Source organism: Euleptes europaea, chromosome 6 (genome assembly GCF_029931775.1).
Source record: "Euleptes europaea isolate rEulEur1 chromosome 6, rEulEur1.hap1, whole genome shotgun sequence".
NCBI classification, from domain to species: Eukaryota; Metazoa; Chordata; class Lepidosauria; order Squamata; family Sphaerodactylidae; genus Euleptes; species Euleptes europaea.
In genome coordinates this window covers 95,698,698-95,726,244 of record NC_079317.1, presented here as the reverse complement: position 1 = coordinate 95,726,244, position 27,547 = coordinate 95,698,698, and the positions used below count along the sequence as shown (strand labels likewise).

The 27,547-nt window shown below is 44.2% G+C and overlaps 1 protein-coding gene across 1 annotated transcript in view; it reads left to right on the top strand.

Annotated features, from left to right (window-relative positions):
• The first annotated feature begins 6,365 nt into the window (after positions 1-6,365).
• EPS8L2 (EPS8 like 2) overlaps positions 6,366-27,547 on the top strand; it is a 129,635-nt gene continuing 108,453 nt past the window's right edge. The window contains exon 1 of the mRNA XM_056851578.1: positions 6,366-6,390. The gene's annotated coding sequence lies outside the window, so the exon portion shown is untranslated. The remainder of the gene's footprint in view (positions 6,391-27,547) is intronic.

Sequence of the window (27,547 nt, the reverse complement as noted above, 5' to 3'; positions counted from 1 at the left end):
TAGATGGGTTAATTCAAGGGGATACCACCACCACCCTTCTTGTCCTCTCCCTGTGGTCCTGGAATACTTCCTGAGTCTCAAACATGCTGGTCTTAGTGTTTCCTCAAGGTGCACTTTCCCCCTTTCACCAGTGGGCTGATGATGTCTCCATATTTTCACATCATGTGTCCAAACAGTTCCTGAAGGGTTTATTCAAGTTGTGTCCTCTGGCATTCCTCCCTACATCTCAATGGCCATTGTCCTTGGTCCTTTCTCGTTTGATGTTAGCTGCTTTTGAGCCCCTAGGGAAGGCATCCCTAGCCCACCTTTCTCAGAAGGTGTGCTTCCTAGTGGCCATTACCTCCTCTAGGAGGGTAGGAGAATTGGCAGCTCTTAGGGAAAATGCCCCCTTTATCCAATTTTTCCCCAATAGGGTAATTCTTCGTCTAAGTTTGCCCCCAAAACCAGCAATCGGGCTTCCAGACTGAAAGCTTCCCTCTAGGAGAAAGCCCTTCACAACTCAGAAACCCTGGCAGTTAAAAATAATCTGCTGTGCATGAGCTTCCATAGCGGTTGGAATCAGTCTCTTCACACCTATCGGCACCGGCATTGGATCCACCTTGTGCTTGATCCTAATCAGTCCTAGGTCCATTACATCACAGTGCATCTGTGCATTTGCAGTTGCTCTGGCTGCCTCTTGTCTCTCTGCCTCTCTTGACGCCATTTCCCTGGCTGCTATCTCGCCTCTCCTTTGCAAGCCCTCTTTTCCCTTTTCCCAACTCTTTTAAACTTTCTGCTCATCTGCCCTCTCCCCGCCCTCCTTCCATCATTCGTCTCCACTTCCGGCCTTGCCTTGTTTACTTCTGACTGTGCTGCTGGAGCCTGCCAAACGCTGGCCGGAGCTTGCAGGGGTGGGCCAACTTAGGGTTGCCAAACTCTAGGTGCTTTGACAGAAAAAAAGCACTAATGGCATATGACATAGAAATATGAGGCAATAACCAATATAATATTTGGTAAACTATTTATAAGAACAATGCAAAAATGCAAGGCAATGTATACAAATCAAGCAATGCAGAACTAATCCTTGTAGGAATCAATAATAAAGATGAAACAAATCACAATGTCAATGCTGTAATGGTACAATACTTCTTGCGTCCAAGAGAATAAAGACACTGTAAATAAAGAAAGTATTTTCATAAATGTAGACAAGCCAGGAAAATCTTCATGAATCCAAAAGCCAGGAAAAATGGGATTCCGGTATTAGTCCCCATTTCGCATCATGCTTCTTCAATTTCTGGCCAATTTCTGGCAGCTTTTTAGTAGTGAGATTCACATTCCTAAGAACATATGTTCTGTAATATATATACATACATATAAAGAATAACCATAATATATAGGAAATACTAAACATAAAAAGCATAATAATAATGAAATAAATACAACAATTCCATTGAATACACTTACCCAGGAATTAGGTGTTTAACCTATATAGCAAAGTGTAGCTAGTGGATGGCGATATGCGTCCTCTACAGGAAGAAACTTACACCTCGTATAAAAAGCCTATAATGGGCTCTAATTAGTAACAGCTGAAACAACTGGTCTAAATTGGAAAGGTAGTGACAATACTTACTATTAAGAAGACATCCATTTCATTAGTGAGAAATTCATTAAATGAAGAATATATCCAGTAAAATCCATTCTGAACAGATCTTATAATTAAATATTTATAGGAAACAACTCAAATCATATTGTGTATTAAGTCCATTAGGTGCTAGAGTATCAAATAAAAATATAAAGCGAGCCTCTTGTGATAATATGCGATCAACATTTTGAATGTGATATGGTCTGCCAGTAAATTGCCAAACGACAAAAAACTGCATTTCGTGGTCAAGATTCCTTCCACCCAATGCACCTAAAAAGAAATCTCCCGTGCAGGCGATTTCTCCATTTAAAACGGAACTCCACTACTGTGGAGGACTATCACTCTGAAGCAAAAATTTTAAGTAACACCCTTAGAACACGAGGGTTTCCAACCAACATCATAGAAGAGTCAAAAATAAAAGCAGACAATAATTTAAGAACACATTTATTAAATGAAAAAAACTTGAAATAAGACACATATGGGTCTTACAGCTGCTTTACAGTATTCCCCTCTATCTCGCGATATTCAAAATATAATTACCAAACACTGGCACCTAGTACGTGATATACCGGGGTGTACTTCTCCCCCAAAATCTGGCTTAAGACATCCCGTTCCTTTAAAGATCAACTGGTACATTCAGACTCCATTTCCTAGCAGCACCATGATCTCCCTTCCGGCCATTTCCGCTGTGGAGACTGCATGGCATGTGCGCAGGAGCTCCCTGTAAAGGAATTTCAAAATAATCATACCGGCTTTAAATTCCAATTAAAACAGTTTAGCAATTGTAATAGTAAATTTGTTAACTACAATATTCGATGTCCATGTGGTCTTTTATATGTGGGTAAAACGAAACGAGCTATAAAAATAAGAATAGGGGAACACAGATCGCGAGTTAGAAATAACAATTTGGAAGCGCCCCTTACTGCCCATTATAAACAACTTAAACATCTTGACCATGAAATGCAGTTTTTTGTCATTTGACAATTTACTGGCAGACCATATCACATTCAAAATGTTGATCGCATATTATCACAACAAGAGGCTCGCTTTATATTTTTATTTGATACGCTAGCACCTAATGGACTTAATACACAATATGATTTGAGTTGTTTCCTATAAATATTTAATTATAAGATCTGTTCAGAATGGATTTTATTGGATATATTCTTCATTTAATGAATTTCTCACTAATGAAATGGATGTCTTCTTAATAGTAAGTATTGTCACTACCTTTCCAATTTAGACCAGTTGTTTCAGCTGTTACTAATTAGAGCCCATTATAGGCTTTTTATAAGAGGTGTAAGTTTCTTCCTGTAGAGGACGCATATCGCCATCCACTAGCTACACTTTGCTATATAGGGTATACACCTAATACCTGGGTAAGTGTATTCAATGGAATTGTTGTATTTATTTCATTATTATTATGCTTTTTATGTTTAGTATTTCCTGTATATTATGGTTATTCTTTATATGTATGTATATATATTACAGAACATGTTCTTAGGAATGTGAATCTCACTACTAAAAAGCTGCCAGAAATTGGCCAGAAATTGAAGAAGCATGATGCGAAATGGGGACTAATACCGGAATCCCATTTTTCCTGGCTTTTGGATTCATGAAGATTTTCCTGGCTTGTCTACATTTATGAAAATACTTTCTTTATTTACAGTGTCTTTATTCTCTTGGACGCAAGAAGTATTGTACCATTATAGTATTGACATTGTGATTTGTTTCATCTTTATTATTGATTCCTACAAGGATTAGTTCTGCATTGCTTGAACTGTATACATTGCCTTGCATTCTTGCATTGTTCTTATAAATAGTTTAGCAAGTGTTATATTGGTTATTGCCTCATATTTCTATGCCATATGCCATTAGTGCCTTTTTTCTGTCATACCCACTTGTTGGCACGAGTTTCTTGTTTTGAAACTCTAGGTGGTGGCTGGAGATCTCCCACTGTTACAACTGATCTCCAGCCGATAGAGATCAGTTCACCTGGAGAAAATGGCCGCTTTGGCAATTGGACTCTATGGCATAGAAGTCCCTCACCTCTCCAAACCCCACCCTCTTCAGGCTCCACCCCCAAAATCTCCAGGTATTTCCCAACCGGAGCTGGCAGCCCTAGGTTGCCTGCTACACCAATAGTCTACTGCCTAAATCAGCCCCCCCATCTTTTCTGAGCCTACAGGCACCTTTGGAATTCTGACACTGGATGGTGGGCACAACCACAAAATGGCTGCCACAAGAGGCGGAGCCAGGCACCAAATCTGAGTGAGGTCATGCATAACTCTAATATTAACTTCCAGGCTTAAGCTCTGTTAAACAGACTGCCTTTCAAAATGAACGTATTAATTAAAATATTTTTGTGAATACACACAGCTTATCTCTTGTCATACTGTGAAAAATCCTTATGCTATATTCTGTGCTTAGACTTGGGTCCCATCCCCAAGTTATCTCATTATGTATATGCAAATATTCCACTACTGAAAGATCTGAAATATGGAACACTTGTGGTCCAAAGCATTTTGGGTATGGGATACTCAACCTGTATTAAAGGTAAAAGTAAAGGTCCCCTGTGCAAGCACCGAGTCATTCCTGACCCATGGGGTGATGTCACATCCCGACGTTTACTAGGCAAACTTTGTTTACGGGGTGGTTTGCCAGTGCCTTCCCCAGTCATCTTCCCTTTACCCCCAGCAAGCTGGGTACTCATTTGACCGACCTCGGAAGGATGGAAGGCTGAGTCAACCTTGAGCCGGCTACCTGAAACCAACTTCCATTGGGATCGAACTCTGGTCGTGAGCAGAGCTTGGACTGCAATACTGCAGCTTACCACTCTGCGCCACCTGTATTACCTACATACTTATCAGCACTCCTGAAGAACAAAGTTTGGTGAAGCAAGTCTTCATCCGTGTGGCTGCAGCCCCACATGGGACACTGCAATCATTCTTAAGATGACCAGCCTACACCCACCTCACTGGTAAGCAAGCTTGCTGTTCTCCCATGTGGGGCTGCACAAAAGCCACGATGATGAAAAAAAGTGTTGAACTTACCTGTAACTCTTGTTCATTGAGTGCTCTTCTGTGAAGACACACATCCCTCCCTCCTTTCCCTGCCATTGGGGTTTTCTCATCTGAGATTTTGTTTCCACACAGTAGCAAAGGGAGAACCGAAGTAGGGGCGCTCCTCCCCTCCCACCTCTGTCACGTGTCCATTTGGGCAGGGAATGCTGGCGTGAGATGAAAGGAAGCTAGCAAATCTTCTGGAAAACTTGGGAAATCGTTCTCTCATGGCTGGCCTGTGCCTGCGCAGATGTGTATGTCATCTGAAGCCGTATCACTTTTTTAGTTTTTCAATTAGACTTACAACTTCATATCCGGCCACTTCTGCTTGATTTAGTTTTTCAGACATCCTTCCTGAAAGTAGAAGTTTGGGTTTGAGCAGCCTCTCCCCATCTTCCACACCGAAGACAGATGCAAATAATTTATCCAACTGTCTCACAACCTTAGCAATCCTTGATAGTCTTTCTCAGTGAACGATGACTTGTGTAAACACTTTTTTGTGCTCTTGGACTCTAGGGGGAAAAAAATACTGAGCAGCAACGCCCTTGCTAGTGCTGCAGTCCTCCACGCACTCAGTGAAGCTTACTTCTGAGTAAGCGTACATGACATTGAGTTGTAGCTTTACATTCAGGTACTCATTGCTGAACTCTGAGTCCGAGACGAAGCCCACTGAGGTCAAAGGAAGTGTTCCCATCTATTTCAAATAGAAGTATATAAACAAGCCTCATAACCATGGTTTCTGGACACTCCTTCTTCCTGATCTTTCTTTTGGAAAAAAGTTTGCAACACCCATACAAGACAGAGTACTATTGTCTCTTTTTTGTTGTTGATAAGAAACAGGGTCCCCGAGTCTTGCTTATTGCCTTCTCGTCTGAGCAGGAAAATAATTTAGAGTGCCAAACTTAATATAAAGCGGCCCGTGTTGGGAAATCTGAGTTGTTTTTTTAATCTTGCCCCGCGCGGCTTCTTTTCGTCTGAGAGAGGTGCTTTTTGCCACATCCTCCTGTTTGCTCCAAATTTCCACCGTAAAGAAGCCAAAAAAAGGGGAGGTGGGCACTAGCAGGATAAACATCTCCCCAGACAGGACAAGCTGAGGCCGCCTCCGGCCCTGTAAGAGGTGCCTTATGCTGGACAGATGGAGCCTTGTTTCCCCACCGAGAAGCGACGTTGCTAACTTCGAAACCCGGAGCAAAGTCGCCGTTTCCCCCCCTTCTTCTGGGATCCAACATGTCTGAGAGAGGAAACAAAAACAGAGCACCCTCCCTGAGCCTCCACAAGCAGAGGCTTGTTCTGGTTTTCCAGCACTGCACCAGGTGTCAGCAGAGATACCCAACTCTGAGCCGAGTCCCAGGCTGCTGGTTATACAGTAACCTGTTGCTTTAGTTGGTAGCTCCACCTCTCCTGTCTCCCATCCTCTCCCTTCCCCCTTCCCCCCCCGTGGCTGTGCTGAGAAAGCTTTTCCACCTGCTCTTCGGAGGAGCTTGGAAGCCTGAACGAGAACCAAGGGAGGCGGCCAGGGTGGAGAGCGGGGGGACTCCCCCACCATCACCCTTCCAGGACAGCACCGGCTCTCCATTTGGGCACTTTGCTGAGCAAAGCAGAGGAGGCAGCCTGACAATGGCAGGCAACCTGAATTAGGAGGAAAGGACCTGCTCAAAAAGAAGCCACGGGAAATTGGGGGATCCCAGTAGGCGCTTCGGAGCAAAGGTAAGCCGAATCTCCTTTCTCCCCTAGTCAGAACTGGTCACAACTCTCTCTCGGGACGCTTCACAGGACACAAATGTGTACATATTTGGGAAAGGGAGCGCGGCTGGTAAAACGCAGCTCTGGGAAAAGTTAAATATAGAAATTAGTAGGAAAGGGCATGATTTTCTCCCTGTTGTGTGTGTGGCAGGATGCCCAGTCCGATCTGAATGCTAAAGATCCAGCAGGAGGTACTGTCTTGACAAACAAACATCCATGGATTATAACTCAGTGTCCTATTTTCATTTGTAGTGTCTCTGCCAAATACAAGTTTCTACCAAAAGATAGGAATTCTTTGTGGTTTCCTGCCACACTGGTTGTAATTTTCTTAAACGGCTCTTGCACTTACAAGCATTGGAAAACTTTGCCTCTCTCGCTTTAATATAGCGAATGCATATTTTGACATACAATTTTAACCCTTAGAGGGTGGGTGTTTTCTTTTTAAACTGGGAACAGCTGGTACACGTTCTTCTGAGGAATGTCAGTCTTAAGAGACCAGAGCTTTCTGCAATATCGGTTGATATTAAACTGGGGGAGCTAATCACTGCACTGGCGAACAAATGGGACAGTTGAATATAATTGTTCACTGGCTTTTATTGGGACAAACTGATCCTATGCTCTTTTTTCCTTTGCTGGATAACCGACTGGCAGAGTAAACAGAAACCAGAGCTTCCTTCTCTCGCTAGCTTGCAAATCACCTAAGTCACTGAGCTTTTTTGATGTGTTACATGTTGTGCTCTGGAACTGATTGCCAAGTTAAAAAAAAAAACATGCATAAATGGAAATTTATGAAAGGTACACGTTTATCAGTCATGGCTTGTATCTTTCCCCATTATTGCTCAGACATATTTTACAAGCAAAAAGTTGCTGTTTTCTGCTAAATATACCCAAACCCCCTCCCCAAAACAACCAAACCCAAAACACCCCTGTGAGGATTCAGCAATAAGTTTGAAGCAGAATGTTGAAGATCGTAGCTGATTCTGGATCATCTAAACATACAGTATATCTGAGTTTGCTGAATATCTGTGGGGCACTTCATGTCAACATCTTGTTAAGTAAATTAAAGACCTGTTTATCCAAACGTCTGCTTATCCCAGATGTTCTGACTGCTATTTGCATAAATGAGATTCTACTTATTAATGTGATCTACTTCTTTGACTGTCCAGAGGGGATGGATGGTCTATTTAAAAAGTCCCAGTTGATTACTATTTTAGGCTAAGGGAGCTGTTATAAAACAAGAACTGATTGACATTACTATAAAATTCAATAGGAAATGTTACATTGGTCCACATAGTATCCACAATTAAACAAAACTCCAGGTCATTTAATGTATCACTGTAATATTGTGAGAATGGCTTGCCACATAGCTTGTTTCCAATAATTTTTAGAAGCCATGTTCTAGCCTAGCAAAGATAAAGAGCAACAATGGGGGAAGGCCACAAGATTTAGCACTGGGGGGCATAGTTGTGACTTCCAAATCAACACAGGGATCACCTACCAGAAGTGGTTCCCATATAATGTATGTAGAGGGACCTCCAGTAAAGTGGGACCTCCAGTTTACCACGCATCCATATATGAAGTGTGGAGAAGAGCAGCCTTAGCAGTTGGCATGAAGATGACAGCCTGCCAAGTGGATATATGCCATATAAGTATACAGTTTGGTAAATGGCTGCCTTAATCCACACTCTGAATTTTGCATCAATCATTGGTCAGATTTAAGATTTATAGTAGTCTTTGGACCTAGGGTTCCAACTAGTATTAAACATGGAAAGCCATTACAACCGTTTATGCTGAATGAGGCTCAGAACTGGACTCCATCTCTGTGCCAAGGTTCAAGATGGACCTGCAAAGACCTGAAAACCAAGGGAATGATTAGAACAGGGGTGTTGAACTCAATTGTCACAAGGGCTGGATATGACATAAATGTCACTTGGTCAGGCCAGGCCATGCCTTGCCAGCCCAGATTGAGAGTGGAGGGGAGGAATGGCTGCTTCGGCTGCCTCGCCGGGCAGATAAGAGCTCTTAAGGGGCAGGAGCCAGCCCTCGGGCCTTATGTTTGACACCCCTGGATTAGAAGATCAGGGCCTTGATCTTTTGAACGGATGAAAGCAAGATCATGAAAAGAAATGAAAGGCAAATTGTTTCACTGGACATAGTATTGGACTTGGATAATACGTATTCAATCCTTGCTAAATCTGTGTTCCCAAATGGCTTTGACAAGTCACTTTTCTCTGTCTCAGTAGTTCCTTATAAAATGGAAATGTTAATACCTTCCCAAGTTTGCTTCGAAGATAAATAAAATAAGGATCACCGAGCAGTTTAACATGGGAAGTACTATCGAAAAGAACAATAATACACTGATAACGAAGTGTGAGGCACATATTCTCTAATGAACTAAATTTAATAACGTGTTTTATAAATTAAGTACTGAGAACTGCATAATCATGAAACCCTGCACAAGCATTTGGTGTTAAATTCACATTTGAGGGACCTGACCCTAGCACTGGTGTTTGCTTAAAGTCAAGTAACCATTAAATTCGGTAGAACATTTTGTGTAGTGGTAACTTTGGATATCGGAATTTAAACGGGTTCACGCAAAATGAATAGCATCACTGCAATACTGACATCCGTCAATCCCATTCTAGTGTCTACTCACTTCAGTGTGCTTCAGCATTTTCTAGGAGTACAGATTCAGTTGTCATGCCATGACCCAGCACTCTTGGGTCCTCTTTCAGAGGCCGGCAGGTTGCATTCAAATTATTGCTAAAATAGGGTGGATCTCAGGATGTTTTCAGGCTTGACTGCCATCAGTAATCTCATTCTATAGAAGCCAATTAACTGAAAATTACAATAACATGACTGCCAAACAATTAGCCAGCTCCCCACCCCTTCTCAGTCTGTGCAGTTCACATTCCTATTAAGAAAATTTGTGATATATCAGAATGGGCTGTTGTATGTTCATCCCCAAATGTATTTGCACAGGCATTGTCATAAGAAACTAAGTTTATGGATAGCCAAAAAGCCAAAAGGTTGAAGGAGCTGGGTATGTTTAGCCGGAAGAGGAGAAGACTGAGAGGGGATATGATAACCATCTTCAAGTACTTGAAGGGCTGTCACAAAGAGGATGGTGCCAAGTTGTTTTCTGTTGCCCCAGAAGGTCGGACCAGAACCAACGGGTCGAAATTAAATCAAAAGAGTTTCCATCTAGACATTAGGAAGAATTTTCTAACAGTTAGAGCGGTTCCTCAGTGGAACAGGCTTTCTCGGGAGGTGGTAAGCTCTCCTTCCCAGGAGGTTTTAAAGAAGAGGTTAGATGGCCATCTGTCAGCAATGCTGATTCTATAACCTTAATCAGATGAAAGGGAAGACATCTTGGTCACCTTCTGGGGGTCACTGGTGGTGTGAGGGGGAGGGTAGTTGTAAATTTCCTGCATTGTGCAGGGGGTTGGACTAGATGACCGTGGTGGTCCCTTCCAACTCTATGATTCTATGATTCGATTCTATGATTCCTTGCCAGCTCTGGCAATTTTATCATAAGGCTTGCAGTTTTTTGAAATGTCAGGCTTCATCCAATGTATTGCCCTTGAAGAGTGGCAGGAATACTGTCTTCACAGAAAAGGGCAATTAGATTGTTTTCATGACATTACTGGTAATGGTAGTCATGTCCCTGACAGCTTTCCTATTAATGTGAGCCTCAGAGTGGTATAATTCTATCTGTCTATCTGTTCTTCTTCTGGAGAATATTTACAGCACTAGGAAGGCTAGCACTCAGATGAGAGGAAACCAGTTCTGATTAACATAAACCATTGAGAAGGGCTTCTGCCCAAGTCCCGTTTAAACTACTGGTTGGCTTATCCCATATATGGCAAACGTGGCCAAAGTCGAAGACAACTGTGGGAAGGGCAACTCCCCTCATAGTGAGAGGGTTCGCTGGACTGGTGTCCATACTCAGCCCAATCATGTCTACAGCGAGTTATTCAGTTAGTGAACCAAGAATGATGGTATCTTGTGTCATGGAAAGAATAAAGGCCAGCTGCTTGCGGGTGTAAGGTATTGTGGTGAACTTTGTGCTTAGGTGGGATGGGAGACAGTCTGAATGAAACTGAATGGAGGTCCTGTCCCAACTTTATTAGAATAGTATCCATATAAGAAAAACAATAGGGTCCCCTAGCCAAAGGCTTGCGAAGTTCTGCATCTAAGCCTGAAAAATCCAGGCAGCAGAGGAATTATTATTATGCGGTTGCTATTGAAAAAGGATAATTGGAGTACAAGGAACAAAGGAGCCGCAGACGCTGTACAAGTGAGGCCTTTCTGAGACAGAGTCCTTTTCAAAGAAAGGCAAGGGTATGGTCATCCAGTATTGGCTTCTACTCAGTCATCCTGTTGGGTTCAAGGTTGGTCTCATAAGGAGATTAAGTGAAATTGAGGACAGGGTTCCTTCACCTTCTGTGTAGAGAGAGACAAAATATTTTGTGCTTGTTCAATTGTTCTCAATAATTAAAGCACATATTTTCTCTTGATCTGCTTTCTGCTTAGGCATAGTTGCTTACATTCTCTGGAAAATGGCGAGGGGGTAGGTAGGGCTTAGACACATGATGCTAAGAATTCTTGATGGCTGGCCTGGCCTACTACTGCATATGATGTAAGATTCTTGATCTCCATGCTTAAGTCTGAGATACTAGATCTGTGACACCTGTCATAATATTAGCATAAGAAGAAAAACAGGGAAAGCCAGTTGTCTGCAGTAGATCTGTATTAGGTGTATCAATGTAAATGCAGAAACAACCTAGGGATACTTAAGATGTTTGCTAATGAACATTTTCCTTGAACACAGGAAGTCTTTGTGTAGTTAACAGGACCCCACTGGTCGTGTAGTGTCAAAACAATTCTTCCACTTTTTTTGAAATAATGTTTAAAAGGATGTTTTGCATGGCTGTCTGTTAGGGAAACCTGTTACGGAAACTGAGATGAAGTAGACCGAAACAAAGGGTGGTTCTACCACTGGATCTAGAGCTACAGTTTGCGCTATTTTATGAAGCATGTAGAGTGTGCCATAGTCAACCTATTGTGGTCCCACATTTTTTGCATTATTTTTTCAGTCCTGATTGGTGGTAGCCCCCCCCCACACACACACACACACTTAAAATGCACTTACATAGCCAACTTGGCCATATTTGGACAATCAGGACACTACTGAATATGGCCACTGTTCCTTTAAATACTCTTTCTTTAAAAAAAAAAACCCTTCTGATTCTTCCTGCCAGTTTCCAGCATTTTTGAATGGATCTTTTCATAAGCAAGAGAGGCTTTGATTACCCCTTTATTCCTTTCCAGCAAATATTATTGATACTTTTTTTGGTCATAAACCCCAGTTACAGTATTATGTTAATGAAAATTTTAAAAACACATCTTGCAGCTAGTAGAAATGCAGTAATTAAGTGCCATGGAGAATCAGAAGCTGCTTTGTTGTTTTAAAGTGGCATCTGATTCTCCGTGGTGCTTAAATAGTGCATTCCTGTACGCTCACGGTGCCCTGGCATACATTCAGGTATGCCTAATCAGTTCCTTCTTGATGGGAGGAAGACAGAAAGGGAAGTCCTCACAGCTAAGAGAATTGGTGTAATTGGAGTGTGGATTATTTGGTTTTTCCCCCCTGATACCACTATTATAATTGTGCAATTAAAATTATCAAAAAGATTAAAAATTAGGCAAGAAACTCCCTTTCCCCACCCAGGTAAAGAATCCATTCAGAAATGCTGGGGGCACCTGAGAGCAATCAGGAGAACCTTAGAGGCAACTGTGGGGAGAAACTGGAATGATCTGAATGGGGCTTACTTTTAAGTAACAATAGCAGTCAGATCTTGTCCTTGGTGATACTGGCACCACCAGATTTTTAAGACGAATACAGAGCAATGAGTAATGCTGCGTGGCGGAAATAACTCCTTCGCCTGTGAGAAATAATCGTAGTGTGCATTAGAATCAACCTGGTAACTCTTCCCAATGTCCTCCACACAAGAAAAGAAAGTTTGAGCCTTGTGACTTAATCAGTGGTCATAGACTTGGAAGAAACCATACCCAAAGATAAACAAAAGTCCTTAACGTATTGCCTCCTAAACAAGCACAGATTAACTACATAACTAACAACCTGTGGGAATTAATATATTGTTAATTAGAGCGATTTTTGGCTTGGAGATCTCAAAGCAATGTATGCTGGCTACTTTATACTTCATGTACTTCCTACACCGCAAGCATTTTGAGAGAGAATGAAGCAGTGATCCTCAACATGGTGCTCATGGGTGGCACAGCAGGAGGATTGCCAGGTCCCTCTTTGCCACTGGCAGGAGGTTTTGGGGGCGCAGCCTGGGGAGGGCGGGGTTTGGGGAGGGGAGGGACTTCAATGCCATAGACTCCAATGGCCAAAGCAGCCATTTACTCCAGGTGAACTGATCTCTGTCGACTGGAGATCAGCTGTAATAGCAGGAGATCTCCAACTAGTACCTGCCAACCCTACACAGCAGCCACTGATGAGTCTCCTGACATCCGTTTGCTGCTTTGACAAAGAAGTTCTTCCCCAAAGCAAAGAGCCAGTCCTGGCTTTTCTCCACCTCGTTGCAGCAGGAGGTGCTTCAGAATCCTTTTGTGTTTGCAAATTCAGTCTTTTCTGCATTCTGAAAGCGTCCACAGGTTCAATAAGATTGGAGACCCCTGCTCCAAACCCAGACACTGTGGCTCAGTTCAGGCATAATGCAAGACTGTGGCTTATTTTAACTGTGGTTCGCTTGCCAAACCAGGATCCAGGTCACAGATGATTGTTTAGTCCTGTTACTATATCCCCGATGTGGGTCCTCACACCCCCGGCCAGTCTGATCGCCCTCCACCATCCTGGCTGGGGTCGAGTAGGTGCCATCACAGGCCTGAGAAGGGGAGGGGGTTCCAGCACCTGGTTCCTCTTCCTTCCCAATACTGGCTCACCCTTGTGCTCTCTCTCGCTCTCTCTTTCCCCACCCTGTGTGCACAATCTGTCCATCTGTTTGCTTAACTAGATATTCCAAAATGCCCTATTTGGCTCTGATCTCTCATTTCCCAGCGAAGGAATTTGGAAAAGATCACTAAAATTAGATGATTCCTTCAGACCCTCATCTAATTGTGAGTGTTGAGGTTTAGGGATTAAAGATAGTCCTGACTCCTCAGATAAGCACTGATATCTGTTTGTCTGGTAGGATATGGGAGTCCCTCTGGAAAAAAGGCTTCCGTTTTATTTTGTTTTAGTGCAAGGGGTGGGAACATCTTTAAATGGATAGCCCCATTTCTTTCCCATTGTCTATACTAATTTAAAGTTTTCAGTTCACTCAATAAAACTAGCTTAAAAATTGGTACAACAACACACAGATGGCGTTAAAGTCCTAAACTCCTAATTCATCATTTTACAACTATATAGATACTAGTGGCTGAATAGTTTTAATGCAAAACTGGGTCTTGCTAACCAGGCTGACTACACCCCACCTATTTTCTTCCCTTCCCTGTTGCTCAAACCAAATCAAATAATAAATAAAGATAAAATTCAATGAAATACTCTAAACTTGAGATGGGGGAATAACCAAAACACCTTTTACTATAAGATAGGTTCAGCATCGTAAATTCTGCCTATTGCTTCAAGGTGGAAACAACCAAGGTAATTATAATTGAACGGGGAGGGGGGAAGAGACCCAAAGGTCTCACAAATGATCTGAACAACTCTCAAGGAGTGTTCATCAACCAGGCATAATAACAACACAAAATAAAATAACTGATTATTTAAAATAGAAATAAAAATGTAAAAGAAACACTGCAGCATTCAACAACGATGCTCGCAAGGAATAAAATCAATCAAACGATGATGAACGCAAAGCAGCACCCCCACCCACCCACCCATCTGCCAGCCCAGATAACCATCGCAATAGCTAGGCTCCGCGTTTCAAAGGGCAAGAGGGGAGTGGCTGTTCGAGCAGGACCAAAGTCAGCTGCTTCCAGGACAGAAACTAAATATCAATTAAAAAAAAAATCTCAAAAGAATATCTGAAAGAAAGAGAAGGTTGCCTGGTCTCCTTGCCGCTGCAACCTCGGGCCTCTCCTGGCGTCCGCCAGGCCTTTTCCAGGCCCGCGCAGCCTCTAGAGGGTTATTGCCAGCTGCTGCTGTCTTCTTGCTTGTCTCCTGCAAGTGAGTGTGCCGCAGGCGACCAGGAGGCTACCTTTCGTCTGGTGGGGGTGGGATTGGGCCGCACCAGACCCTGCACCCAGACAACCCCATGGTGTTTCTTGTATACCGCAGTTGGTTTGTTTTTCCTCCCCACAATGACCATTTATTAACAACTTAGAGCGTTGATTTGCATGGATTCCCAATTGCCCTTCAAAGCACCATGAACGTTCCAGATCCCCGCACCGTTTTCACTCTTTCAATAAATGCCTTGGCACTAGGGTTGCTAACCTCCTGGTACTACCTGGCAATCTTCTGCTATTACAATTGACCTGGTAAGAACATAAGAAAAGCCCTGCTGGATCAGACCAAGGCCCATCAAGTCCAGCAGTCTGTTCACACAGTGGCCAACCAGGTGCCTCTAGGAAGCCCCCAAACAAGACGACTGCAGCAGCACCATCCTGCCTGTGTTCCACCGCACCTCATCTGATACTGGAAAGAATAGGTATGCATCATGACTAGTATCCATTCTAACTAATAGCCATGAATACCCTTTTCCTCCATGAACATGTCCACTCCCCTCTTAAAGCCTTCCAAGTTGGCAGCCATCACCACATCCACAATTTAACTATGTGTTGTGTGAAAAAATCCTTTTTATATGTTTTGAATCTCTCACCCTCCAGCTTCAGCAGATGACCCCTGTATTCTAGTATTATGGGAGAGGAAGAAAAACCTCTCCCTGTCCACTCTCTCCAAACCATGCATAATTTTATAGACCTCTATCATGTCTCCAGCCAATAGAGAGCAGTTCACCTGGAGAAAATGGCCACTTGGGCAATTGGACTCTATGGCATTGAAGTCCTTCCCCTCCCTAAACCTCACCCTCCTCAGGCTCCACCCAAAAAATCTCCAGGTATTTCCCAACCTGGAGATGGCAACCCTACTTGGGTCCCACTATCTGGGAGAAATACAGGCTTATAAAGTTTTTAAATAAATGCATAGGTAAATTACAATCTATGAACTTTACTAAACTGAGCAAACAAATAATAAACATGAACAGCTATGAATGCTAGCCTGAGTAGGCTGACTATAAAATGGGGAATAAGCTTCACTTGCTGGTGGGGTGGGGAGTCTTACAACAGACATGGGCTTCCAGGGGACTCTGGAGATTTGAGGTAATAGCCCCAGGCGTCCTGACTGATGGCTTTGCAGGTAGCCGTGAAGTGGTTGCTTCAGCAGACAGGCTCAACAGATGCCCAGGCTGGAGCAGTGCCTTGCCCCTGTGGTTGCCTTGAGTGCTCATCAACCTCAGCTTCACGTGGCGGTGGAAGTTCTGGGGTGCTGCTGCTGCAGAAGAGCATCCCTTTTAGATTTCCAGACATTAAGGAAGATTCAGCACACAATGAGCATACCACCACCACCAGGTCTTTCAGTGTCCTGCAGCAAATACAGGACTCTCCAGCAGAATTTCAGATGGCCAAATGCCCTTTCCCCTAGAATCCAGTACTGGCTGCGATAGTAACTGGAGGTGTTTTCAATAGTGATACTATGTGCAGAGGGACATCTGAACAGTGTAGGCCTGGACCCCAATGATTACCAACTTCACCGGCACCCTGTTCGTCACCCATGCATTTCAGGAGGAGAAACTTAATAAGGCCAACTTATTAGCCAATGGTACCACCTTATTAGGGTTGCCAACCTCCAGGTACCAGCTGCTGAAGATCTCCTGCTATTAGAACTGATCTCCAGCCGATAGAGATCAGTTCACCTGGAGAAAATGGTCGCTTGGGCAGTTGAACTCTAGGGCATTGAAGTCCCTCCCTAAACCCCGCCCTCCTCAGGCTCCGCCCCAAAAACCTCCCACTGGTGGTGAAGAGGGACCTGACAACCCTACACCTTATTGTGGCCCCTCCAGTCATACTATCTTACCCATTCATGAACAATTTGGAGTGCACTGAAGTCTGCAGTTCCCTGCTGTAGTAGCTCTTCCTGTTCCAGTGCCATCACTGCACATTTGCTCAGGTAGTAAAATCTCAATGGGATTGCAATCAGTTGAAGCCAGGCACTAAGGAAAACCCCAGCTCCAGGAAACTTACCATCAGTTCGTCCTTTAATAACTAACTGCAGGAAGAGTCCATTAATCTCATTTGTCACCTCCTTAAAATTTTTGCATATAGATGATACGCCTGTGCTGAACTGGTTGCTCAGCTCCAGGTACAAGACACTGAAGGCTTGCGATCGCTCTGTACAAACTGGTCTTTCTGGACTAGGACCTCATAGCACATCCCTAGATCCTGGTGATAAAGGATGTGGCTCATTTCCTTGGTTATGTAAAAGATATTCTGAGACACACAGAAGTAGGCCCTGCTATGCTGATTGTCCCACTCCTCCAGGTCATTCATGGACTACCAGAAGTCCTTGCGGCTTGCCAGGGACCAGTGCCTCAGGGAGGTGGCCATGTCCTCTATGAGCAGCAGCGCCATGCTGAGAGAAGTTTGGGGAATGTCAAGTTTCTGCATGCCTTGGGCAGCAAAGGTGTACTGAATCAGCCACCTTTGCAGCCCAGACCTCTGACCCTCCAGCTGTTGTTGGAAGAAGTTCCCCGTCAACAAACACAATGCTTCATCCAAGTTAACAGTGCTCTGCAGAACTGCTTCCTTCTCACCACCCCCTCAACAAATATCTGCCACAATTTCAACCTTCTAATCACCATCCTTGTTCTTTGTTTTAGGAGTGGGTTTGGAGCAATCATATTGCCCATCCCTAGAATGGGAAGAATCATGACATTTGACCACAGGTGGGGACTATGCTAATGCCCAGTAATGTCACTAGGGTTGCCAGGTCCCCCTTGGCCACTGGTGGGGGATGCGGGGGTAGGGTGGCCAGATCCAGGTTGGGAAACTCCTTCAGTGGGGTACAATGCCATAGAGTCCACCCTCCAAAGCATCAATTTTCTCCAGGGGAATTTATCTCTGTAGTCTGGAGATGAGCTGTAATTCCAGGGGATCCCCAGGCCCCACCTGGAGGCTGTCACCCAACTTCATGTCACCCAACTCTAGGCCCTTAGGGAAAAATAATCATGAAGCACTATCCTTACTTCCCAGAGCAGCTCTGCTGACGGCATTCCCACACTTCCCCTGCTGACTGCCTCGACTTTAGGCTGACCATCTTCTGTTATTGGCCACATCTGCAGCCTGGGTGTATGTTCTTGTTGTACTATGGTAAGGAAAACATTTCCTGCAAGGATACATTCTTGTAGCGGGGACCAGGACAAGCTAGGCTTGATACTCACCAATTGTCCTTTTGCTAATATGAGCTGGCCTGAGAGAGCACTTTTCCGTTACAGTCCACCATTAAATCCAAATCATGTTGCACAACAAGATGTGCTGATCTCATCTCTGGAGTCTGGCTGTGTTTGGGGAGTAATTTGGGGAGGGAGCAAGAGAGGGAGGAGGCTTCTTAATGTCAGGTGCAATTGTAGCTGCCTCCCTCAGCCTCCCTCCCATCTGTCCCCAGAGGGGATGGCAAGGTGTGCTTGATATACTTGACCCTCTTCCACACCTTCTCTAGGTTTAAACCCTAGATGTGGATTGCCAAACGTAGTTGCATTTCTCCTTTCCCATTTAACCTATCCCATTAATCAATGCAGACTGTGGTCCTTAGCTACGACGGAATATCCTTCAGACACAAGCACATGTTTGCATTATCCCTAAACCTCAATCTGCTCTTCCTCAAGATACACCCCTTTGAGTAGTTGAGCATGAAAGTTTCTTCTTTATTTTCCTCTTCATCAGAAGCCTGCTGCAGTTCCCTTGCACAGGAGAAGAATTTTGTATAATTTTTAATCCAGTTTTAGATTTCCACACAGAATGGTGAAGGAAGAAATAAAATCAGAGGAATAGAGGAGCAAACTTGATGGCTATACTTCTTTTTTCCAGGCAGGAGCTGTCAGGGTGGGTTTATGCATTGTCTTACTCCCACCCAACATGCTCATTTCTATCACTGTCCTAGTGGAGGTATCATGCATCAGTTGAGAAGGGAAAGGATACAGAAAGGAGCGGTGAATGTTTTGGGCTTACTTTCACTTGGCATCATCTGGTGTATTGATATAGTACTCCCTCAGCCTTAGGTTAGAGAGGAAAGTTCTTGGGATTGGTATCCATTGAATGATGAGGTGTCTTCTCAGATAGAGTGGAGACAATCCATGTGAATATCCTTGAACAAGTATATGGAATGGACTCCATTATCTTTGGCCTACAAGGGAGCCCCAGTGACTTTCCTGAGGTGTTCCTTTTCCTCCAATTTCCACAGGACTTGTGTTGCTTGCTCAAGCATTGCCATAGGACTTCAGTTGCTTGCTCCTCTGTGCCATCCCCCTGAGTATCCATAATGTTACTAGTGGGGTTTCCCTGGTCAACAAGAACACTGGGATTGGTCTGTTGGGGAATGCCATGATGTTTGGGTTCTTGCCTTGGTGGTTTCTGTAAGGGTCAGGTATAAGAGTAGGTTGAGGGACCTCGGTGTCATGCACAAGTGCACAAACTATCTGAAGTCTACTTTTGGTTTGGTGATGCTATAAGTCCTTGATACGGTACATGCAGTGGACCCTGCTGAATAGGTGATCGCTGCAGCAGTTATAGCTATCTCAATAACCCCCAGACATTTGAGATGTCGGTTCCCACTAGTATAGCCAGGTGTGACTTCCCTTTGCTCTATCTGGATAATTGCCAGCTTGTTACAATTATTATTAGCATTTGTTGCTATCTTAATAATCTTATTAGTTTAATTCCCAGGGAGCTCCCTTACGTACAGTGTTCAAACACAGAGCAAAAAATATTCTGAATGTCATTCTTGTTGGCAATCTCAGCAACTGGAGCAAAAAGAAAGACAAAATCTCCATATTAGCTCCCAAGCTACACCCGAGTCACTTTACCTGTTCAATATGAAAGCAGTCATCAGTGCTACGATGGCAAAAACTCTCACAAAGATAATCAAGGAGTAAAATGTTCTCTGCAGGGCTACTAAACTGGCTCCTCCCAATGGCAATTGGAAGGAGCCAGTTTAGTAGCCCTGCAGAGAACATTAACCCCTTGATTATCTTTGTGAGGGTTGCAGATTTGATGGGGAAGTGTATTTTTGGCTAATCACAAAGTAATTGTGTTGTGACTTCTTTTGTAGTGCATCTGCTTAACTAGTTGAGAATCAGTTTGTCTGATGCCAAGAGGCTGGAAATATTATAGAAAAAAATCTATTGTCTCTTTCTTTGTGGGGTAAAAAACCAGGCAAGTAATAATTACCAGTGCAGTATTGCTGGAGTGACATTTTTCACTGGAGAAGGCAGACTATATAATTTTCAGTTAGATCTGTTGACATACACAAATCTTTATGAAAATGATGCTAGCAGCTTGCAGAAATAACATATATATAGAAAAAATTTGCAGCAGGCTGGGGATGCCATTTAACCAGCATGGCTGGCCAGGAATCAAACTGGTAAATGATGTCTTGACTCCTGTAATTTATGCTACCTCAATAGCCTGATCATCAGTAAATGAGTTCTTTGAGTAGGCTGGAATAGCTGCTACTTCAGCATACTTCCTTTCCCTAGATTTAACAGCCATTAGCTATTCATCTACCATTTCACACTTTTTTAAAAAGGGAAATGAAGATTAGTTTCTCCTTGACACTATAAAAAAAAAAGTTGCCACGTCTCTCACACAATTAACTTATCTACTTGATAGCAGATAATGCAGTATCCGCTTCTCAGAAAATGTCATCAGCTGTTTTATCGTTGAGTGGGCTGGAATAGCTGCCGCTTCAGCATACTGGCCTTAACCCAGGTGCTAGGGCTGTTGAAAAAAAAATCGGTATAGTTCGGATTCGGCCGAATTTGGCCCGTCTGGATTCGGGATATGCCGAAGTCTGAACTCCCCCGCTTCGGGTCCGTGCAATTCGGCGCGAATTCAAAGTTCGGGGGAAAAATGCAGCCGAATAAAGCCATTAAAAACACAACCGCGCCTTTCCGTGGCTCCAGGGGGGGCATTTTTGGGGGTAGAGGTCCCAAACTTTCAGCAGAGCTTCAAAGGACCCTTCTTGCAAGACCCCCCAAGTTTTGTAAAGATTGGGTCGGGGGGGCTGAGATATGGGCCCCGAAAGAGGTCCCCCCACCCTTAATGTGCATCTCTGAGCAGAGCTTGCCGCCCACACACAAAGCTCCCAGCCCCGGCAAACAGCTGAGAGCAAGGGCGGGGCAGGTGCTAAGAAGTTTGCAAAGCAACAGAACTGCAAAGCAGCACCCACAACTGCAAAGCAACACCTTTGCAACCATGCAAAGCAACACCTTTGCAACCATGCAAAGCAACACCTGACACCTGGGAGTTTGCAAACCATGGAAAGGGACAGAGGCAGCTAGCTATGCATAATGAGCAGGAGGGGGTGGAATTTCCCCTTTTGCATTGGACCCGGGACCAGGCAAATGCATTCTTTAAGTAACCATTTGAAAACCAGTTTTGAGCAAGCATCAAAATAGACCTAACCGATCTTATGAATGAGGGAAAACCTGAGGACACACAACTGAAGCCCCCCCTCAAACCAGGGAGAGAGATACTCGCGGGGGCACACACACCCCAGGCAGAATGGGTGAAAGCCCCCTTTGGCTCCCCCCCCCACAGAAACTGCTCCCTCCCCACACACACACAGACTCTGCTTCTCCCCCCCACACACACACACAGGAGAAAAATTATAGATTAAAGCCCCCAAAGGGGTCTTACTGTGGCTGTCTTCTGTTCCATCAGGAGGGGCTGGGAGGACTGGGTAATCCAATATGATTCCATTTAAGCACGGAAGGTTTTGCCGCTCTGGAGATGCATACAGTATCGGGTGATCCATTCATCCCAATAAGGAAAAGGGGAAAGCCCATATCTCGGGACCTCATGACCCAATGTTTACAAAACTTGGGGGGTCTCTTACGAAGGCTCGTCTGAAGCTATGCTGAATGTTTGGGGGCTGCACCCCCAAAAATGCACCCCCTGCAGCCACGGAAAGAGAAAAGGGGGGAGCCCATATTTCTGCCCCCACTGAACCCATCTTTACAAAACTTGGGGGATTTCTTAAGAAGGCTCGTCTGAAGCTATGCTGAAAGTTTGGGGCTGCACCCCCCAAAAAGCGCCCCCTGCAGCCACGGAAATGGAAAGGGGGAGGGAAAAGGGGTGGAGCCCATATCTCGGGACCCCCTGACCCAATGTTTACAAAACTTGGGGGGGGTCTCTTAAGAAGGCTCGTCTGAAGCTCCGCTGAAAGTTTGGGGTCTCTACCCCCAAAAATGCGCCCCCTGCAGCCACGGAAAGGAGCGAATGTGCACAAGCACCCCCCCATGAGGATTTCTCTCACTCTCTCTCTCTCCCCGGCCTAGCCGCGCAGCAGCTGATTCCTCCAGTACTCAATCCTGACTGATTGGCCAGAAGAAGACCCAGCTTGGCCACCGATTGGCCGGGGGAGGAGAATGCTGCTTACTGACGGTTATGCTGCTTACTGACACCCCGAATTTGCCGAATTTATTCATGAACTCCCGAACTCGCTGAATTCGGCTCCCCCGGTTTCCCGCCATTTTTTAGTTCGGTTCGTCCCGAACTAAAAACCGCCGAACCAGGGGAAATTCGGCTGTTTTTCAGTTTAGGTCGAACCGAATCGACAGCCCTAGGTCCATTCACCCTCATCACCAGAGCCCATTTCCCTAACCAAAGGGCCAATAATATTGAAGCGGGCTGACTTGTAGAGGGGACATCTAAAAATATATATGCTCAATGGTTTCCAGCTCCCATTACTCCAGCTAAGGATATTACCCCAAGCATTAAGTGCGGTGGTTAGGAGGGGTGGACTCTAATCTGGAGAACCAGGCTTGATTTCCCACTCCTCCACATGAGTAGCGGACTCTAATCTGGTGAACCGGGTTGGTTTCCCCACTCCTACACATGAAACCAGCTGGGTGACCTTGGGCTAGTCACATTTCTTTCAGCTCCACTTACTTCACAAGGTGTCTGTTGTGGGGAGGGGACAGGAAGGTGATTGTAAACTGGTTTGATTCTTCCTTAAGTGGTAGAGAAAGTCGGCATATAAAAACCAGCTCCTCTTCTTAATTCATGCAACATGATAACTGTATTCTGGATGCATCCTAATTGCTCCCCATATCACTGTGAAGTAAAGTGGGAATAATTGGGTGGAACCTTTTAACCAACAAACCGGCTTCTGTTTAGAGACACTTCGCCAATAGCTAACGTGAATGCTGAGATCTCAATTATAACAAGTTGGGAGACCTGTAGGAATTATGGGTAGAGTGGAGAATAAATGACTGGAAACGTCTTTCACTCCAGCACTCATATCTCCCCCTTCACAGTTCTATAAGATCTCATAGGCCTGAGCAGGGCCATTTCCCCATCTTCCCCCTTTAACTGACCCTCAGTGTTTTTTGCCCCCTGAACCATGTTCAGTCCTTATCATGATCTGGTTTTAGATTTTCCCCCTTTTGGTTAACTTATACCTGGTATAAGAGCCCCGTGGCGCAGAGTGGTAAGCTGCAGTACTGCAGTCAAAAGCTCTGTCCACGACCTGAGTTCGATCCCAACGGAAGTCGGCTCAAGGTTGACTCAGCCTTCCATCCTTCCGAGGTCGCAAACAAAGTCTGCCTAGAAAACATCGGGATGTGATGTCACCCCATGGGTCAGGAATGACCCGGTGCTTGCACAGGGGACCTTTACCTTTTTATACCTGGTATATCTGGGGAATCCCCAAGTAGGTAGAAGCGCAGCGCCAACTCACTGGAAAGCCCAGTTTGCCTGCCTGGGCTGGGTGGAGGTGCCTTCAGAGCTGGGGAGAGGCGAGGCCGCGGTGTCCTGGGTGTTCTGGCTGGGCTGGTAGGATGTGCAGGGCTCCTTGGAGCTGCCCAGGCAGCTCACAGCAAGGTATTGCGAGCCATTGTCCGCCTGGGCCACATGCGTCGCCACATGAGCAGCCATTGGCTGGGGCTGCTGCCCCATGGTTGGAACAAGCCAATCAGGTTCGCTTATACAAGGGGGCGGGGCCTGCAGGGAAGCCGGACCAGGGTGTTTTCACTGAGGTCGGGCTTCCCAGCATATAAAGGGGGCCTCGCCAGGAGCTAGCTCAGTCGTCTTCCAGTTGATCATTTCAGCAGAAAGAAGCAACACAATCTTATATGCAATCAAATGTTTTCAAGTGGCACCTAAAGCTCAGTTAAATAAATGCCAGGTAGAAAAAATTCCAGCGGAAAGAAGCAACATACTCTTATATACAATCAAAATAGCAATGTTTTCAAGTGGCACCTAAAGCTCAGTTAAATACATGCCAGGTAGAAAAAAATCCAGCGGAAAGAAGCAACATACTCATATACAATCAAAATAGCAATGTTTTCAAGTGGCAACTAAAGCTCAGTAAAATAAATGCCAGGTAGAATAAATCCCAGGTGAATAGGTACATATGTGCTGTCAAAGGGGCTTTCAAGGCAAATAAGAAAGCGGTGGTATTCCATTGACTTACACTGCAGAGTCTTCCTTGGTGGTCTCCCATCCAAGTAGGGACCCTGCTTAGCTTCCAAGATCTGACAAGATCGGGCTCTACCATGCTGCCTTCCCTTTTCTCTTTACTAGTTAACAATCTTACATCTGTGTCCAAAATCAAACAATCTTCAGAGGCAGCCCCGCAGAGAACACACTGTAGTAATCTGTCATGTAGGGAATGCTGGCAAAGTCTCCAACCTTTACATTCCCGGTGTTCTGCAAAAACTTTAAAAAATGAAGCACAGCAGCTAGATCTTGATAAACAGATTCAGCAAGATTCTCTCGACTATGAGGAGCAGAGGAGTGGAGCTGTTTCGTTCCAGTATGGGCGTGCAGTGATGGCTAAGGTATGATCTGTGAGTTCAGCTGACGCAGTGATTGTTATATGAGGGAATACACCTTCCACCTAGATTGTCCATGAGATATGTGTGTGTGTGTGTGTGTGTGTGGTTCAGTTGTATTCAAAAGGAAGCAATCGGTTAGCACAGCTGTAGGTTCCAGCAACCTTCCCTTCCCCACAACAGACACCCTGTGAGGTAGCTGGGGCTGAGAGAGTGTGACTAGCCCAAGGTCACCCTGCTGGCTTCGTGTGTAGGAGTGGGGAAACAAATCCAGATTAGCCTCCGCTGCTCATGTGGAGGAGTGGGGAATCAAACCCTGTTCTCCAGATCAGAGTCCACTGCTCCAAACCACCGCTCTTAACCACCACACCACTTCAAGAAACTATGAAAACAGTCTGGGAATTCTTCAGTGCTGTGAATTTATGTGGCACTGGAATCACTCATGTTCTGTGTAGGAAACATGTTCCTACTACAAATAGTATTAACGCTTGAACATAGCTTCTAATCCTGCAACAAATTGTTTGAACATAATGAAACTGAGAAGAGCTTTGCAGATGCAGGGTGCGGGGAGAAGCTTCACATTGTGGGGAAAACCCGTTGTCCCGTTTAAACAAAGAGACAAAAAATATTTAATTTCACAATGAAGGAGGTAAGGATACGCACATGAATGCATCAGCTATATAGGAATGCTAGGAGACTCTACCTTGTACACCAAAAGACTTCAGTCAATGATTTTTAACATGGTAAAGGTAGTCCCCCGTGCAAACACCGGGTCTCCCATGGGGTGACGTCACATCCCGACGTTTACTAGGCAGACTATGTTTACAGGGCGGTTTGCCATTGCTTTCCCCAGTCATCTACACTTTCCCCCCAGCAAACTGAGTACTCATTTTACTGACCTCAGAAGGATAGAAGGCTGAGTCAACCTTGAGCCGGCTACCTGACACCAACTTCCATTGGGATCAAACGCAGGTCGTGGACAGAGCTTGGACTGCAGTACTGCAGCTTACCACTCTGCGACACGGGGCTCATGAGTGATCTACAAATCTTTGTTGCATTTGCAGGGGGAAGGGGCAAATGGAGAGCATTCAGGATTATAAGCCCGTATCAGAGAAGAATGGTTGTTTATACCACTCACTGCATCCTAAGGATAAAATCCCACATCCTAGGTTTTTCTTCCAGGCCCTTTAAGAAGTGGCTCACAGCAAACCAAGTCTCATATTAAGGAGGCATCTGACCATCAGGCAAAAGGCTGTCATTGAATGTACACCTCAGGTCTGTGCATCATATGCATATATGATATCATATGCATATATCTAACTATATAAATAAAGCTACCTTGTCTGAAGTGGTCTTTTTCTATCCTTATTTTTTACTTGTGGTCAGGACCAGCATGGCATTTGATGAGGTATGAGGTTACGTATTTGCTGGATTATGGATTGAGAATAATTGATCTTGGTGATGTACAACCATAAAACAGGACTGGCCTATGTGCTTACATTCTAACAGAGCTAAAGTCAAATTCAAAACAAGAAGCAGGGAATGGGGGATCGGGTGACAAAATCTTGGATAACAAAAAGGTCTCCAGTCACTGCCCAGAAAGACTACTAGACGGCAGGTGTCAAGGTATTCCAAATGAATGGCAGAAAACTTTGGACAGGTTTTTTTTTTTATATATATAATAATTTTATTGGTTTTTATAATACAAATTTTCCATGATAGTAAACAACAATAAAAGCAATATGAAATTCAAAATTCTAACTCTATGGACAGGTATTTTAGGCCTGAAATCCAGGTCACCCCCCCTTTCAAGATGGTAAGGAATGGGGCTGAGCATGTGAAGTCACTACAGGCCAGGATGAAACGTGAGTTTCCCCATGTAGTTCCAGGGACGTAGCTTAAGCAATATCTAGCAAAGTAAACTCTTCTCTAATGGGATCGTTGCTATTTTCCCTGGACTGAAATTACAATGTCACTCCTTCCCTGTCTCCCCCTCCCACCCCACCCTGCCCCATCCTCAGCCTAGTGGGTCTATTGCAGTTGTGAATGCTGTGGAATGTAGTCACACAAGTGTTGCTGGCACTGTCCAATAGATAAAATGTACATCACTCCCCACCCCAAACACATGCTTTTCTATAAACTTGTTAAAAAAAAAATGTTAAGCAACCCTGGGAGAACCTGTGCAACTTCTAAAAAAAAAAAAAATCACAGTAGTGGATACTATGGCTATATTCTGCTTTACCACTAAGAACCAGGGAACACATACGATTAACCCTCAAAGCTACGTTTATCCCTGCTGCAGCAAGGCACCCCATCATGCTCTACTGTGTGTGTACTGGGTGCTGCATTATAATACTAAATAAGAGCTAGACTAGCATAATAATTTTGTATGAAGGGGGCAATTAACTCCTGTAACTGTGTAAAGTAAAAAGAGAGTTGGGAAGACTGGATGAAAGTGCTTAGCCTACTTAGCAGTTAGGGAAAGTCTCTGGAACACAAGCAGGACAATGCTGCTGCAGTCGTCTTGTTTGAGGGCTTCCTAGAGGCACCCGGTTGGCCACTGTGTGAACAGACTGCTGGACTTGATGGGCCTTGGTCTGATCCAGCAGGGCTTTTCTGATGTTCTTATGTTCAAATATAGTGTTGTTGTTTTTAAAGAAGCGTCAGATTCATAAATGCAATAATACCTTGGGCAAGTGGATAATATAATTATATATAGCATGCGTGACTACATAATAATATAAGATAGAAAATGAATAGATGGAAATCCTCAGATGCTCTTCTCAGTTGGCTGCTAAAACTATTTCCAGAGCCACAGCGTTAAAGATCTTTGATATAAATTGTGTAGTATGGCTATGATATCTGAACTCTTAGTAAGAAAACTCCTAATCATCTCTTGGTTTTCCTAATTTTTTGGAATCTGAAAGCTTTGTAGCATTAACCTACATTTAAACTACATTTAATATGTTTTTTTTTTGCTGTTGTTAATTTTATTGAATAAATATATTTTTTTAAAAAAAACCTACATTTAAGCAAATGAA